Source organism: Corythoichthys intestinalis, chromosome 1, assembly GCF_030265065.1.
Source record: "Corythoichthys intestinalis isolate RoL2023-P3 chromosome 1, ASM3026506v1, whole genome shotgun sequence".
NCBI lineage: Eukaryota > Metazoa > Chordata > Actinopteri > Syngnathiformes > Syngnathidae > Corythoichthys > Corythoichthys intestinalis.
The window spans coordinates 77,253,032-77,268,349 of record NC_080395.1 but is presented as its reverse complement, the minus strand read 5'-3'; positions in this window follow the sequence as shown (position 1 = coordinate 77,268,349).

Sequence of the window (15,318 nt, the reverse complement as noted above, 5' to 3'; positions counted from 1 at the left end):
AAGTAAACCAAACTTCACCCAATAGTGTATTTTATCACAATCTAGTAGTTACATTTGAAAATTTTGTTCTAGGACATTTTGTTTGAGCGCAATCATCAAACTTAATTAAAAAAGTCATTTAAGCCTTTTCACAGTGAGATCTATGCGATATGGCCGAGAAATGTAATTTTGATGTTAACTCCCAAACCGCTGCGCAGAAGTCAACCAAACTTCACCCAATAGTGTATTGTATCACAATCTAGTAGTTACATTTGAAAATTTTGTTCTAGGACATTTTGTTTGAGCGCAATCATCAAACTTTATTAAAAAAGTCATTTAAGCCTTTTCACAGTGAGATCTATGCGATATGGCCGAGAAATGTAAATTTCATGTTAACTCCCAAACCGCTGCGCAGAAGTCAACCAAACTTCACCCAATAGTGTATTGTATCACATTCTAGTAGTTACATTTAAAAATTTCGTTCTAGGACATTTGGTTTGAGCGCAATCATTAAACTTAATTAAAAAAGTCATTTAAGCCTTTTCACAGTGAGATCTATGCGATATGGCCGAGAAATGTAATTTTGATGTTAACTCCCAAACCGCTGCGCAGAAGTCAACCAAACTTCACCCAATAGTGTATTGTATCACAATCTAGTAGTTACATTTGAAAATTTCGTTCTAGGACATTTGGTTTGAGCGCAATCTTCAAACTTAATTAAAAAAAGTCATTTAAGCCTTTTCACAGTGAGATCTATGCGATATGGCCGAGAAATGTAATTTTGATGTTCACTCCCAAACCGCTGCGCAGAAGTCAACCAAACTTCACCCAATAGTGTATTGTATCACAATCTAGTAGTTACATGTGGAAATTTGGTTCTAGGACATTTGATTTGAGCGCAATCCTCAAACTTAATTAAAAAAGTCATTTAAGCCTTTTCACAGTGAGATCTATGCGATATGGCCGAGAAATGTAATTTTGATGTTAACTCCCAAACCGCTGCGCAGAAGTCAACCAAACTTCACCCATTAGTGTATTGTATCACAATCTAGTAGTTACATGTGGAAATTTGGTTCTAGGACATTTGATTTGAGCGCAATCCTCAAACTTAGGTCAAAAAAGCCATTTAAGCCTTTTCACAGTGAGATCTATGCGATATGGCCGAGAAATGTAATTTTGATGTTAACTCCCAAACCGCTGCGCAGAAGTAAACCAAACTTCACCCATTAGTGTATTGTATCACAATCTAGTAGTTACATGTGGAAATTTGGTTCTAGGACATTTGATTTGAGCGCAATCCTCAAACCTAGGTCAAAAAAGCCATTTAAGCCTTTTCACAGTGAGATCTATGCGATATGGCCGAGAAATGTAATTTGGATGTTAACTCCCAAACCGCTGCGCAGAAGTAAACCAAACTTCACCCAATAGTGTATTTTATCACAATCTAGTAGTTACATTTGGAAATTTAGTTCTAGGACATTTGATTTGAGCGCAATCTTCAAACTTAATTAAAAAAAGTCATTTAAGGCTTTTCACAGTGAGATCTATGCGATATGGCCGAGAAATGTAATTTTGATGTTAACTCCCAAACCGCTGCGCAGAGGTCAACCAAACTTCACCCAATAGTGTATTTTATCACAATCTAGTAGTTACATTTGGAAATTTAGTTCTAGGACATTTGATTTGAGCGCAATCTTCAAACTTAATTAAAAAAAGTCATTTAAGCGTTTTCACAGTGAGATCTATGCGATAAAGCCGAGAAATGTAATTTTGATGTTCACTCCCAAACCGCTGCGCAGACGTCAACCAAACTTCACCCAATAGTGTATTTTATCACAATCTAGTAGTTACATGTGGAAATTTGGTTCTAGGACATTTGATTTGAGCGCAATCCTCAAACTTAGGTCAAAAAAGCCATTTAAGCCTTTTCACAGTGAGATCTATGCGATATGGCCGAGAAATGTAATTTTGATGTTAACTCCCAAACCGCTGCGCAGAAGTAAACCAAACTTCACCCAATAGTGTATTTTATCACAATCTAGTAGTTACATTTGAAAATTTTGTTCTAGGACATTTTGTTTGAGCGCAATCATCAAACTTAATTAAAAAAGTCATTTAAGCCTTTTCACAGTGAGATCTATGCGATATGGCCGAGAAATGTAATTTTGATGTTAACTCCCAAACCGCTGCGCAGAAGTCAACCAAACTTCACCCAATAGTGTATTGTATCACAATCTAGTAGTTACATTTGAAAATTTTGTTCTAGGACATTTTGTTTGAGCGCAATCATCAAACTTTATTAAAAAAGTCATTTAAGCCTTTTCACAGTGAGATCAATGCGATATGGCCGAGAAATGTAAATTTCATGTTAACTCCCAAACCGCTGCGCAGAAGTCAACCAAACTTCACCCAATAGTGTATTGTATCACAATCTAGTAGTTACATTTTAAAATTTTGTTCTAGGACATTTTGTTTGAGCGCAATCATCAAACTTAATTAAAAAAGTCATTTAAGCCTTTTCACAGTGAGATCTATGCGATATGGCCGAGAAATGTAATTTTGATGTTAACTCCCAAACCGCTGCGCAGAAGTCAACCAAACTTCACCCAATAGTGTATTGTATCACAATCTAGTAGTTACATTTGAAAATTTTGTTCTAGGACATTTTGTTTGAGCGCAATCATCAAACTTTATTAATAAAGTGATTTAAGCCTTTTCACAGTGAGATCTATGCGATATGGCCGAGAAATGTAAATTTGATGTTAACTCCCAAACCGCTGCGCAGAAGTCAACCAAACTTCACCCAATAGTGTATTGTATCACATTCTAGTAGTTACATTTAAAAATTTCGTTCTAGGACATTTGGTTTGAGCGCAATCATTAAACTTAATTAAAAAAGTCATTTAAGCCTTTTCACAGTGAGATCTATGCGATATGGCCGAGAAATGTAATTTTGATGTTAACTCCCAAACCGCTGCGCAGAAGTCAACCAAACTTCACCCATTAGTGTATTGTATCACAATCTAGTAGTTACATGTGGAAATTTGGTTCTAGGACATTTGATTTGAGCGCAATCCTCAAACTTAGGTCAAAAAAGCCATTTAAGCCTTTTCACAGTGAGATCTATGCGATATGGCCGAGAAATGTAATTTGGATGTTAACTCCCAAACCGCTGCGCAGAAGTCAACCAAACTTCACCCAATAGTGTATTGTATCACAATCTAGTAGTTACATTTGAAAATTTTGTTCTAGGACATTTTGTTTGAGCGCAATCATCAAACTTTATTAAAAAAGTCATTTAAGCCTTTTCACAGTGAGATCTATGCGATATGGCCGAGAAATGTAAATTTCATGTTAACTCCCAAACCGCTGCGCAGAAGTCAACAAAACTTCACCCAATAGTGTATTGTATCACATTCTAGTAGTTACATTTAAAAATTTCGTTCTAGGACATTTGGTTTGAGCGCAATCATTAAACTTAATTAAAAAAGTCATTTAAGCCTTTTCACAGTGAGATCTATTCGATATGGCCGAGAAATGTAATTTTGATGTTAAGTTCCAAACCGCTGCGCAGAAGTCAACCAAACTTCACCCAATAGTGTATTGTATCACAATCTAGTAGTTACATTTGAAAATTTCGTTCTAGGACATTTGGTTTGAGCGCAATCTTCAAACTTAATTAAAAAAAGTCATTTAAGCCTTTTCACAGTGAGATCTATGCGATATGGCCGAGAAATGTAATTTTGATGTTCACTCCCAAACCGCTGCGCAGAAGTCAACCAAACTTCACCCAATAGTGTATTGTATCACAATCTAGTAGTTACATGTGGAAATTTGGTTCTAGGACATTTGATTTGAGCGCAATCCTCAAACTTAGGTCAAAAAAGCCATTTAAGCCTTTTTACAGTGAGATCTATTCGATATGGCCGAGAAATGTAATTTTGATGTTAACTCCCAAACCGCTGCGCAGAAGTCAACCAAACTTCACCCATTAGTGTATTGTATCACAATCTAGTAGTTACATGTGGAAATTTGGTTCTAGGACATTTGATTTGAGCGCAATCCTCAAACTTAGGTCAAAAAAGCCATTTAAGCCTTTTCACAGTGAGATCTATGCGATATGGCCGAGAAATGTAATTTTGATGTTAACTCCCAAACCGCTGCGCAGAAGTAAACCAAACTTCACCCATTAGTGTATTGTATCACAATCTAGTAGTTACATGTGGAAATTTGGTTCTAGGACATTTGATTTGAGCGCAATCCTCAAACCTAGGTCAAAAAAGCCATTTAAGCCTTTTCACAGTGAGATCTATGCGATATGGCCGAGAAATGTAATTTGGATGTTAACTCCCAAACCGCTGCGCAGAAGTAAACCAAACTTCACCCAATAGTGTATTTTATCACAATCTAGTAGTTACATTTGGAAATTTAGTTCTAGGACATTTGATTTGAGCGCAATATTCAAACTTAATTAAAAAAAGTCATTTAAGGCTTTTCACAGTGAGATCTATGCGATATGGCCGAGAAATGTAATTTTGATGTTAACTCCCAAACCGCTGCGCAGAAGTCAACCAAACTTCACCCAATAGTGTATTTTATCACAATCTAGTAGTTACATTTGGAAATTTAGTTCTAGGACATTTGGTTTGAGCGCAATCTTCAAACTTAATTAAAAAAAGTCATTTAAGGCTTTTCACAGTGAGATCTATGCGATATGGCCGAGAAATGTAATTTTGATGTTAACTCCCAAACCGCTGCGCAGAAGTCAACCAAACTTCACCCAATAGTGTATTTTATCACAATCTAGTAGTTACATTTGGAAATTTAGTTCTAGGACATTTGATTTGAGCGCAATCTTCAAACTTAATTAAAAAAAGTCATTTAAGCGTTTTCACAGTGAGATCTATGCGATATGGCCGGGAAATGTAATTTTGATGTTCACTCCCAAACCGCTGCGCAGACGTCAACCAAACTTAACCCAATAGTGTATTTTATCACAATCTAGTAGTTACATGTGGAAATTTGGTTCTAGGACATTTGATTTGAGCGCAATCCTCAAACTTAGGTCAAAAAAGCCATTTAAGCCTTTTCACAGTGAGATCTATGCGATATGGCCGAGAAATGTAATTTTGATGTTAACTCCCAAACCGCTGCGCAGAAGTAAACCAAACTTCACCCATTAGTGTATTGTATCACAATCTAGTAGTTACATGTGGAAATTTGGTTCTAGGACATTTGATTTGAGCGCAATCCTCAAACTTAGGTCAAAAAAGCCATTTAAGCCTTTTCACAGTGAGATCTATGCGATATGGCCGAGAAATGTAATTTTGATGTTAACTCCCAAACCGCTGCGCAGAAGTAAACCAAACTTCACCCAATAGTGTATTGTATCACAATCTAGTAGTTACATTTGAAAATTTTGTTCTAGGACATTTTGTTTGAGCGCAATCATCAAACTTAATTAAAAAAGTCATTTAAGCCTTTTCACAGTGAGATCTATGCGATATGGCCGAGAAATGTAATTTTAATGTTAACTCCCAAACCGCTGCGCAGAAGTCAACCAAACTTCACCCAATAGTGTATTGTATCACAATCTAGTAGTTACATTTGAAAATTTTGTTCTAGGACATTTTGTTTGAGCGCAATCATCAAACTTAATTAAAAAAGTCATTTAAGCCTTTTCACAGTGAGATCTATGCGATATGGCCGAGAAATGTAATTTTGATGTTAACTCCCAAACCGCTGCGCAGAAGTAAACCAAACTTCACCCAATAGTGTATTTTATCACAATCTAGTAGTTACATTTGAAAATTTTGTTCTAGGACATTTTGTTTGAGCGCAATCATCAAACTTAATTAAAAAAGTCATTTAAGCCTTTTCACAGTGAGATCTATGCGATATGGCCGAGAAATGTAATTTTGATGTTAACTCCCAAACCGCTGCGCAGAAGTCAACCAAACTTCACCCAATAGTGTATTGTATCACAATCTAGTAGTTACATTTGAAAATTTTGTTCTAGGACATTTTGTTTGAGCGCAATCATCAAACTTTATTAAAAAAGTCATTTAAGCCTTTTCACAGTGAGATCTATGCGATATGGCCGAGAAATGTAAATTTCATGTTAACTCCCAAACCGCTGCGCAGAAGTCAACCAAACTTCACCCAATAGTGTATTGTATCACAATCTAGTAGTTACATTTGAAAATTTTGTTCTAGGACATTTTGTTTGAGCGCAATCATCAAACTTAATTAAAAAAGTCATTTAAGCCTTTTCACAGTGAGATCTATGCGATATGGCCGAGAAATGTAATTTTGATGTTAACTCCCAAACCGCTGCGCAGAAGTCAACCAAACTTCACCCAATAGTGTATTGTATCACAATCTAGTAGTTACATTTGAAAATTTTGTTCTAGGACATTTTGTTTGAGCGCAATCATCAAACTTTATTAAAAAAGTGATTTAAGCCTTTTCACAGTGAGACCTATGCGATATGGCCGAGAAATGTAAATTTGATGTTAACTCCCAAACCGCTGCGCAGAAGTCAACCAAACTTCACCCAATAGTGTATTGTATCACATTCTAGTAGTTACATTTAAAAATTTCGTTCTAGGACATTTGGTTTGAGCGCAATCATTAAACTTAATTAAAAAAGTCATTTAAGCCTTTTCACAGTGAGATCTATGCGATATGGCCGAGAAATGTAATTTTGATGTTAACTCCCAAACCGCTGCGCAGAAGTCAACCAAACTTCACCCATTAGTGTATTGTATCACAATCTAGTAGTTACATGTGGAAATTTGGTTCTAGGACATTTGATTTGAGCGCAATCCTCAAACTTAGGTCAAAAAAGCCATTTAAGCCTTTTCACAGTGAGATCTATGCGATATGGCCGAGAAATGTAATTTTGATGTTAACTCCCAAACCGCTGCGCAGAAGTAAACCAAACTTCACCCATTAGTGTATTGTATCACAATCTAGTAGTTACATGTGGAAATTTGGTTCTAGGACATTTGATTTGAGCGCAATCCTCAAACCTAGGTCAAAAAAGCCATTTAAGCCTTTTCACAGTGAGATCTATGCGATATGGCCGAGAAATGTAATTTTGATGTTAACTCCCAAACCGCTGCGCAGAAGTAAACCAAACTTCACCCAATAGTGTATTTTATCACAATCTAGTAGTTACATTTGGAAATTTAGTTCTAGGACATTTGATTTGAGCGCAATCTTCAAACTTAATTAAAAAAAGTCATTTAAGGCTTTTCACAGTGAGATCTATGCGATATGGCCGAGAAATGTAATTTTGATGTTCACTCCCAAACAGCTGCGCAGAAGTCAACCAAACTTAACCCAATAGTGTATTTTATCACAATCTAGTAGTTACATGTGGAAATTTGGTTCTAGGACATTTGATTTGAGCGCAATCCTCAAACTTAGGTCAAAAAAGCCATTTAAGCCTTTTCACAGTGAGATCTATGCGATATGGCCGAGAAATGTAATTTTGATGTTAACTCCCAAACCGCTGCGCAGAAGTAAACCAAACTTCACCCATTAGTGTATTGTATCACAATCTAGTAGTTACATGTGGAAATTTGGTTCTAGGACATTTGATTTGAGCGCAATCCTCAAACTTAGGTCAAAAAAGCCATTTAAGCCTTTTCACAGTGAGATCTATGCGATATGGCCGAGAAATGTAATTTTGATGTTAACTCCCAAACCGCTGCGCAGAAGTAAACCAAACTTCACCCAATAGTGTATTGTATCACAATCTAGTAGTTACATTTGAAAATTTTGTTCTAGGACATTTTGTTTGAGCGCAATCATCAAACTTAATTAAAAAAGTCATTTAAGCCTTTTCACAGTGAGATCTATGCGATATGGCCGAGAAATGTAATTTTAATGTTAACTCCCAAACCGCTGCGCAGAAGTCAACCAAACTTCACCCAATAGTGTATTTTATCACAATCTAGTAGTTACATTTGAAAATTTTGTTCTAGGACATTTTGTTTGAGCGCAATCATCAAACTTAATTAAAAAAGTCATTTAAGCCTTTTCACAGTGAGATCTATGCGATATGGCCGAGAAATGTAATTTTGATGTTAACTCCCAAACCGCTGCGCAGAAGTCAACCAAACTTCACCCAATAGTGTATTGTATCACAATCTAGTAGTTACATTTGAAAATTTTGTTCTAGGACATTTTGTTTGAGCGCAATCATCAAACTTTATTAAAAAAGTCATTTAAGCCTTTTCAAAGTGAGATTTATGCGATATGGCCGAGAAATGTAAATTTCATGTTAACTCCCAAACCGCTGCGCAGAAGTCAACCAAACTTCACCCAATAGTGTATTGTATCACATTCTAGTAGTTACATTTAAAAATTTTGTTCTAGGACATTTGGTTTGAGCGCAATTATTAAACTTAATTAAAAAAGTCATTTAAGCCTTTTCACAGTGAGATCTATGCGATATGGCCGAGAAATGTAATTTTGATGTTAACTCCCAAACCGCTGCGCAGAAGTCAACCAAACTTCACCCAATAGTGTATTGTATCACAATCTAGTAGTTACATTTGAAAATTTCGTTCTAGGATATTTGGTTTGAGCGCAATCTTCAAACTTAATTAAAAAAAGTCATTTAAGCCTTTTCACAGTGAGATCTATGCGATATGGCCGAGAAATGTAATTTTGATGTTCACTCCCAAACCGCTGCGCAGAAGTCAACCAAACTTCACCCAATAGTGTATTGTATCACAATCTAGTAGTTACATGTGGAAATTTGGTTCTAGGACATTTGATTTGAGCGCAATCCTCAAACTTAGGTCAAAAAAGCCATTTAAGCCTTTTTACAGTGAGATCTATGCGATATGGCCGAGAAATGTAATTTTGATGTTAACTCCCAAACCGCTGCGCAGAAGTCAACCAAACTTCACCCAATAGTGTATTGTATCACAATCTAGTAGTTACATTTGAAAATTTTGTTCTAGGACATTTGGTTTGAGCGCAATCATTAAACTTAATTAAAAAAGTCATTTAAGCCTTTTCACAGTGAGATCTATGCGATATGGCCGAGAAATGTAATTTTGATGTTAACTCCCAAACCGCTGCGCAGAAGTCAACCAAACTTCACCCAATAGTGTATTGTATCACAATCTAGTAGTTACATTTGAAAATTTTGTTCTAGGACATTTTGTATGAGCGCAATCATCAAACTTGATTAAAAAAGTGATTTAAGCCTTTTCACAGTGAGATCTATGCGATATGGCCGAGAAATGTAAATTTGATGTTAACTCCCAAACCGCTGCGCAAAAGTCAACCAAACTTCACCCAATAGTGTATTGTATCACATTCTAGTAGTTACATTTAAAAATTTCGTTCTAGGACATTTTGTTTGAGCGCAATCATCAAACTTAATTAAAAAAGTGATTTAAGCCTTTTCACAGTGAGATCTATGCGATATGGCCGAGAAATGTAATTTTGATGTTAACTCCCAAACCGCTGCGCAGAAGTCAACCAAACTTCACCCAATAGTGTATTGTATCACATTCTAGTAGTTACATTTGGAAATTTGGTTCTAGGACATTTGATTTGAGCGCAATTCTCAAACTTAGGTCAAAAAAGCCATTTAAGCCTTTTCACAGTGAGATCTATGCGATATGGCCGAGAAATGTAATTTTGATGTTAACTCCCAAACCGCTGCGCAGAAGTAAACCAAACTTCACCCATTAGTGTATTGTATCACAATCTAGTAGTTACATGTGGAAATTTGGTTCTAGGACATTTGATTTGAGCGCAATCCTCAAACCTAGGTCAAAAAAGCCATTTAAGCCTTTTCACAGTGAGATCTATGCGATATGGCCGAGAAATGTAATTTGGATGTTAACTCCCAAACCGCTGCGCAGAAGTAAACCAAACTTCACCCAATAGTGTATTTTATCACAATCTAGTAGTTATATTTGGAAATTTGGTTCTAGGACATTTGATTTGAGCGCAATCTTCAAACTTAATTAAAAAAAGTCATTTAAGGCTTTTCACAGTGAGATCTATGCGATATGGCCGAGAAATGTAATTTTGATGTTAACTCCCAAACCGCTGCGCAGAAGTCAACCAAACTTCACCCAATAGTGTATTTTATCACAATCTAGTAGTTACATTTGGAAATTTAGTTCTAGGACATTTGATTTGAGCGCAATCTTCAAACTTAATTAAAAAAAGTCATTTAAGCGTTTTCACAGTGAGATCTATGCGATATGGCCGAGAAATGTAATTTTGATGTTCACTCCCAAACCGCTGCGCAGAAGTCAACCAAACTTAACCCAATAGTGTATTTTATCACAATCTAGTAGTTACATGTGTAAATTTGGTTCTAGGACATTTGATTTGAGCGCAATCCTCAAACTTAGGTCAAAAAAGCCATTTAAGCCTTTTCACAGTGAGATCTATGCGATATGGCCGAGAAATGTAATTTTGATGTTAACTCCCAAACCGCTGCGCAGAAGTAAACCAAACTTCACCCATTAGTGTATTGTATCACAATCTAGTAGTTACATGTGGAAATTTGGTTCTAGGACATTTGATTTGAGCGCAATCCTCAAACTTAGGTCAAAAAAGCCATTTAAGCCTTTTCACAGTGAGATCTATGCGATATGGCCGAGATATGTAATTTTGATGTTAACTCCCAAACCGCTGCGCAGAAGTAAACCAAACTTCACCCAATAGTGTATTGTATCACAATCTAGTAGTTACATTTGAAAATTTTGTTCTAGGACATTTTGTTTGAGCGCAATCATCAAACTTAATTAAAAAAGTCATTTAAGCCTTTTCACAGTGAGATCTATGCGATATGGCCGAGAAATGTAATTTTAATGTTAACTCCCAAACCGCTGCGCAGAAGTCAACCAAACTTCACCCAATAGTGTATTTTATCACAATCTAGTAGTTACATTTGAAAATTTTGTTCTAGGACATTTTGTTTGAGCGCAATCATCAAACTTAATTAAAAAAGTCATTTAAGCCTTTTCACAGTGAGATCTATGCGATATGGCCGAGAAATGTAATTTTGATGTTAACTCCCAAACCGCTGCGCAGAAGTCAACCAAACTTCACCCAATAGTGTATTGTATCACAATCTAGTAGTTACATTTGAAAATTTTGTTCTAGGACATTTTGTTTGAGCGCAATCATCAAACTTTATTAAAAAAGTCATTTAAGCCTTTTCAAAGTGAGATTTATGCGATATGGCCGAGAAATGTAAATTTCATGTTAACTCCCAAACCGCTGCGCAGAAGTCAACCAAACTTCACCCAATAGTGTATTGTATCACATTCTAGTAGTTACATTTAAAAATTTCGTTCTAGGACATTTGGTTTGAGCGCAATCATTAAACTTAATTAAAAAAGTCATTTAAGCCTTTTCACAGTGAGATCTATGCGATATGGCCGAGAAATGTAATTTTGATGTTCACTCCCAAACCGCTGCGCAGAAGTCAAACAAACTTCACCCAATAGTGTATTTTATCACAATCTAGTAGTTACATGTGGAAATTTGGTTCTAGGACATTTGATTTGAGCGCAATCCTCAAACTTAGGTCAAAAAAGCCATTTAAGCCTTTTCACAGTGAGATCTATGCGATATGGCCGAGAAATGTAATTTTGATGTTAACTCCCAAACCGCTGCGCAGAAGTCAACCAAACTTCACCCAATAGTGTATTTTATCACAATCTAGTAGTTACATTTGAAAATTTTGTTGTAGGACATTTTGTTTGAGCGCAATCATCAAACTTAATTAAAAAAGTCATTTAAGCCTTTTCACAGTGAGATCTATGCGATATGGCCGAGAAATGTAATTTTGATGTTAACTCCCAAACCGCTGCGCAGAAGTCAACCAAACTTCACCCAATAGTGTATTGTATCACAATCTAGTAGTTACATTTGAAAATTTTGTTCTAAGACATTTTGTTTGAGCGCAATCATCAAACTTTATTAAAAAAGTCATTTAAGCCTTTTCACAGTGAGATCTATGCGATATGGCCGAGAAATGTAAATTTCATGTTAACTCCCAAACCGCTGCGCAGAAGTCAACCAAACTTCACCCAATAGTGTATTGTATCACAATCTAGTAGTTACATTTGAAAATTTTGTTCTAGGACATTTTGTTTGAGCGCAATCATCAAACTTAATTAAAAAAGTCATTTAAGCCTTTTCACAGTGAGATCTATGCGATATGGCCGAGAAATGTAATTTTGATGTTAACTCCCAAACCGCTGCGCAGAAGTCAACCAAACTTCACCCAATAGTGTATTGTATCACAATCTAGTAGTTACATTTGAAAATTTTGTTCTAGGACATTTTGTTTGAGCGCAATCATCAAACTTTATTAAAAAAGTCATTTAAGCCTTTTCACAGTGAGATCTATGCGATATGGCCGAGAAATGTAAATTTGATGTTAACTCCCAAACCGCTGCGCAGAAGTCAACCAAACTTCACCCAATAGTGTATTGTATCACATTCTAGTAGTTACATTTAAAAATTTCGTTCTAGGACATTTGGTTTGAGCGCAATCATTAAACTTAATTAAAAAAGTCATTTAAGCCTTTTCACAGTGAGATCTATGCGATATGGCCGAGAAATGTAATTTTGATGTTAACTCCCAAACCGCTGCGCAGAAGTCAACCAAACTTCACCCAATAGTGTATTTTATCACAATCTAGTAGTTACATTTGGAAATTTAGTTCTAGGACATTTGATTTGAGCGCAATCTTCAAACGTAATTAAAAAAAGTCATTTAAGCGTTTTCACAGTGAGATCTATGCGATATGGCCGAGAAATGTAATTTTGATGTTCACTCCCAAACCGCTGCGCAGAAGTCAAACAAACTTCACCCAATAGTGTATTTTATCACAATCTAGTAGTTACATGTGGAAATTTGGTTCTAGGACATTTGATTTGAGCGCAATCCTCAAACTTAGGTCAAAAAAGCCATTTAAGCCTTTTCACAGTGAGATCTATGCGATATGGCCGAGAAATGTAATTTTGATGTTAACTCCCAAACCGCTGCGCAGAAGTCAACCAAACTTCACCCAATAGTGTATTTTATCACAATCTAGTAGTTACATTTGAAAATTTTGTTGTAGGACATTTTGTTTGAGCGCAATCATCAAACTTAATTAAAAAAGTCATTTAAGCCTTTTCACAGTGAGATCTATGCGATATGGCCGAGAAATGTAATTTTGATGTTAACTCCCAAACCGCTGCGCAGAAGTCAACCAAACTTCACCCAATAGTGTATTGTATCACAATCTAGTAGTTACATTTGAAAATTTTGTTCTAAGACATTTTGTTTGAGCGCAATCATCAAACTTTATTAAAAAAGTCATTTAAGCCTTTTCACAGTGAGATCTATGCGATATGGCCGAGAAATGTAAATTTCATGTTAACTCCCAAACCGCTGCGCAGAAGTCAACCAAACTTCACCCAATAGTGTATTGTATCACAATCTAGTAGTTACATTTGAAAATTTTGTTCTAGGACATTTTGTTTGAGCGCAATCATCAAACTTAATTAAAAAAGTCATTTAAGCCTTTTCACAGTGAGATCTATGCGATATGGCCGAGAAATGTAATTTTGATGTTAACTCCCAAACCGCTGCGCAGAAGTCAACCAAACTTCACCCAATAGTGTATTGTATCACAATCTAGTAGTTACATTTGAAAATTTTGTTCTAGGACATTTTGTTTGAGCGCAATCATCAAACTTTATTAAAAAAGTCATTTAAGCCTTTTCACAGTGAGATCTATGCGATATGGCCGAGAAATGTAAATTTCATGTTAACTCCCAAACCGCTGCGCAGAAGTCAACCAAACTTCACCCAATAGTGTATTGTATCACATTCTAGTAGTTACATTTAAAAATTTCGTTCTAGGACATTTGGTTTGAGCGCAATCATTAAACTTAATTAAAAAAGTCATTTAAGCCTTTTCACAGTGAGATCTATGCGATATGGCCGAGAAATGTAATTTTGATGTTAACTCCCAAACCGCTGCGCAGAAGTCAACCAAACTTCACCCAATAGTGTATTGTATCACAATCTAGTAGTTAAATTTTAAAATTTCGTTCTAGGACATTTGGTTTGAGCGCAATCTTCAAACTTAATTAAAAAAAGTCATTTAAGCCTTTTCACAGTGAGATCTATGCGATATGGCCGAGAAATGTAATTTTGATGTTCACTCCCAAACCGCTGCGCAAAAGTCAACCAAACTTCACCCAATAGTGTATTGTATCACAATCTAGTAGTTACATGTGGAAATTTAGTTCTAGGACATTTGATTTGAGCGCAATCCTCAAACTTAGGTCAAAAAAGCCATTTAAGCCTTTTCACAGGGAGATCTATGCGATATGGCCGAGAAATGTAATTTTGATGTTAACTCCCAAACCGCTGCGCAGAAGTAAACCAAACTTCACCCATTAGTGTATTGTATCACAATCTAGTAGTTACATGTGGAAATTTGGTTCTAGGACATTTGATTTGAGCGCAATCCTCAAACCTAGGTCAAAAAAGCCATTTAAGCCTTTTCACAGTGAGATCTATGCGATATGGCCGAGAAATGTAATTTGGATGTTAACTCCCAAACCGCTGCGCAGAAGTAAACCAAACTTCACCCAATAGTGTATTTTATCACAATCTAGTAGTTACATTTGGAAATTTAGTTCTAGGACATTTGATTTGAGCGCAATCTTCAAACTTAATTAAAAAAAGTCATTTAAGGCTTTTCACAGTGAGATCTATGCGATATGGCCGAGAAATGTAATTTTGATGTTAACTCCCAAACCGCTGCGCAGAAGTCAACCAAACTTCACCCAATAGTGTATTTTATCACAATCTAGTAGTTACATTTGGAAATTTAGTTCTAGGACATTTGGTTTGAGCGCAATCTTCAAACTTAATTAAAAAAAGTCATTTAAGGCTTTTCACAGTGAGATCTATGCGATATGGCCGAGAAATGTAATTTTGATGTTAACTCCCAAACCGCTGCGCAGAAGTCAACCAAACTTCACCCAATAGTGTATTTTATCACAATCTAGTAGTTACATTTGGAAATTTAGTTCTAGGACATTTGATTTGAGCGCAATCTTCAAACTTAATTAAAAAAAGTCATTTAAGCGTTTTCACAGTGAGATCTATGCGATATGGCCGAGAAATGTAATTTTGATGTTCACTCCCAAACCGCTGCGCAGACGTCAACCAAACTTAACCCAATAGTGTATTTTATCACAATCTAGTAGTTACATGTGGAAATTTGGTTCTAGGACATTTGATTTGAGCGCAATCCTCAAACTTAGGTCAAA